The sequence below is a fragment of the Salvia hispanica genome, chromosome 4 (assembly GCF_029641045.1).
Source record: "Salvia hispanica isolate PSC_SH4W2 chromosome 4, Shi_PSC_v1, whole genome shotgun sequence".
NCBI lineage: Eukaryota > Viridiplantae > Streptophyta > Magnoliopsida > Lamiales > Lamiaceae > Salvia > Salvia hispanica.
Window position 1 is genome coordinate 16,127,294 of NC_142695.1, and position 2,897 is coordinate 16,130,190.

A 2,897-nucleotide genomic window follows, 5' to 3' on the forward strand; every position below is an offset into this window, starting at 1 on the left:
CTTGAGAAATTAGCCGAGGGATGTGCTGTAAAAAGAGGTTCTGTTTTGCAACGTTCTCTTGTCCAATTTCACAGCTTAGCAGATTGCGGAAGAAGTCAGTCGCTTCATTCTCAATATCAATAGGTCGAGATAGCCATTCATTCTCATCATTTTGTATTTTGTGAATGCTGAGTTTGCTTTTTCTTTCGGACAAAGACGCATGAAAGAAACTAGTGTTAGTGTCGCCGTCTTTTAGCCATTTTAACTTCAATTTTTACGGTAGAAGTCATCTCTTTCCTTTAAGGCTGCAAGCAATTTTGCCCTACTTAGGTGCAATCGTTCTCGAGTCCCCTCAGAAGAATTGTTGTCATATTGCAGCTCCAAGTCTCTTACCAACTCTTCTGCACACTTTAGATTATCGTGGACATTCCCAAACTCATTTCGGTTCCAACTTTTCAAATCTTGCTTCAAACGCCTTAATTTATAGAAAAACCAAACATACCATCATAGTCTACTGGTTTGTTCCAACTTGAATGAACAAAAGGAATAAAGTTCTCCCTTCTCAGCCACATGTTTTGGAACCTAAACATTTTAGGCTTGGGTTCCACCATTTTTTCAAATTGGTGCAATAAGGGACAATGATCAGAACTAGTTTTATTGAGCAAGTGGACTGAGGAAACAGGAAATAATTGCATCCACTCGGTTGAGAACAGGCGCCTGTCCAATTTTTTACTGACCCATCATGTATTTCTGGTACCTCCCCAAGTGAATTCTCCGCCAACCGTTTGGAGCTCAACTAAGGCACATTGTTCAATGCAACAATTAAAATCTTCCATTGAACCTGGATTGGGCGTACTTCTACCCGAATACTCGTCCAAACAACATATGGCATTAAAGTCGCCCCCAATCATCCATGGAGAATCTGGATAAAGCATGCGAAAGGAGCACATACTATCCCACAGAGGCTGGAGCTCAACTAACGCACATGAAGTTTTAGTTAATTTGGATAAATATATACTACAATAGTATTAGTATTAGTTAATACATAAAATTAAACTGGAATTATTAGTAAGTTCGGAGTAATATTTAGTAAATATGGAGTAATAAACTATATTAATAGTATTATATAATATTAAATCTTAGGTAAAATTATATTTTCATATATATAAATTTATACCAATAAAAATAAATTTTAGTGGCTGATAATTATAATTATTTTCTGACTTCGTCGGAGATTTTTGTATCCCAGGGCTCAACAATTCCCCACGTCAGAAATACCGCAAGGGAGACAGGACACGGCGGATGTGGGTGCCGCGGGAGGGGGAGATATTAGCCGCGTCACTGTTGGAGCTTGTTGCTCGGGGATGGAAAGCTGACAACGGGTTTCGTGCTGGTTACCTAACCAGGATTGAAGGCAATCTACGTGAAGAGTTCCCGCACACCGACCTGAAAGGGAATCCACACATAACATCTCAGATCCAAGCATGAAAAAAGAGCTACGGGTGTCTTCGTAATATCTTGGCCAGATCTGGGGTCGGTTTTAATCCACACGGTGACTACAAGATCGATTGCTCTGATGAGCAATGGGAACAGATCGTTGCGGTATAACATTAATGTTTTTCATACTCAAATGTCACCACCTTTTCCCCCAACCACCAATACATTAATCTAATGATTTTTGATGTCATTGCTTAACTTTGTAGGCTAATAAAGACGCAAAGTTTATGCGCACCAAATCTTGGCCATTGTGGGAGACATGGAAACTGATATTCGGCAAGGACCGCGCTTGTGGCCGTGGAGCAGAGCAGCTCGAAGTCGCAGCCAACCGTGTGCGTGCACAACAACCAGTCTGTTCTAGTCAGTGCAATGAAAACGACTACCATCCGTCGTTTGAGGATTTTCCCTTTGAGGAGAATACTCCTATGCCTGACACCTCCCAGTTTAACGACAACAGCTCTGGGAATACCGGTCAACAGACGTCCATGTCCAACCAAAGTCCATCCAAGCGCAAAAAAGATTCACCTGATGCGCTTCTTATGGAATTCCTGCGCGACCTACATAAAGATACAAATGCCCGTCTGGAGATGATCTCAACTAGAATCGGATATGAAAATTTGACATGGGGAAAGCGAGACAGGAGGTGTTCGACAAGCTCGGCACTGTCGATGGTCTAACACTGAGTCAGCGTTACGACTTATGCGATATTTTGAGTGACAAACCTCAACGTCTTGAGGTCTTCATTGGCATGCCTGCTAATGCCAGGCTTGGGTATCTTCTGCGCTTCCTTTAACCCATCTGGAATGAAGCTTGATGTCATCTAGTAGTGTTGTTCTAACTATGCTTGGTATTTTGCCCACTAGGTTCATAACTATTTTGTGTAGTGTATTATAACTAGTATGTTTGTGGGTGTTGTTTTTGATGCTATGGTCTATTTTGGTGGTCCGCTTAAGCTTAACGTGCTCAACTGTGAAGGCCATATGAACCTGAGTAGGCTATGTATATGAACTGATTATGGATGCAGTTTTATTAGTAGCAAAAATATGTAAGCTTGCATTTCATGTTTCTCTCTTTAATGATGGCTGCATACTTATTTACTTTGTGCTGAAAGGAAGAACCACAACAATTCTGAGTCACTTAAAATATAACATAATAACTGCATTGCATCGGATGCACATTAACATAGGCTTACCAACATCCAAACAGCCAGCACCCCAAAACGATAAAAATATTCATACACACTATAACAATAATTTAGGGGAGATCACAAAAATGAAGTCCACAAATATTTCAGACACACCATAACCATATTATATTGTGTTAGTAGGACTTCATCTCCCAAAAGACATCGGCACTTCACGGGTGCCTACATATATGGGGCCACCACACCTTCGGCGAATTAGATCCACAAGAGCTGCCGA

General features: G+C 40.9%; 1 pseudogene; it reads left to right on the forward strand.

The window, feature by feature from the left end:
• Positions 1–1,281: 1,281 nt before the first annotated feature.
• Positions 1,282–2,269, forward strand: LOC148927353 (uncharacterized; annotated as a pseudogene).
• The last annotated feature ends 628 nt before the right edge of the window (positions 2,270–2,897 follow it).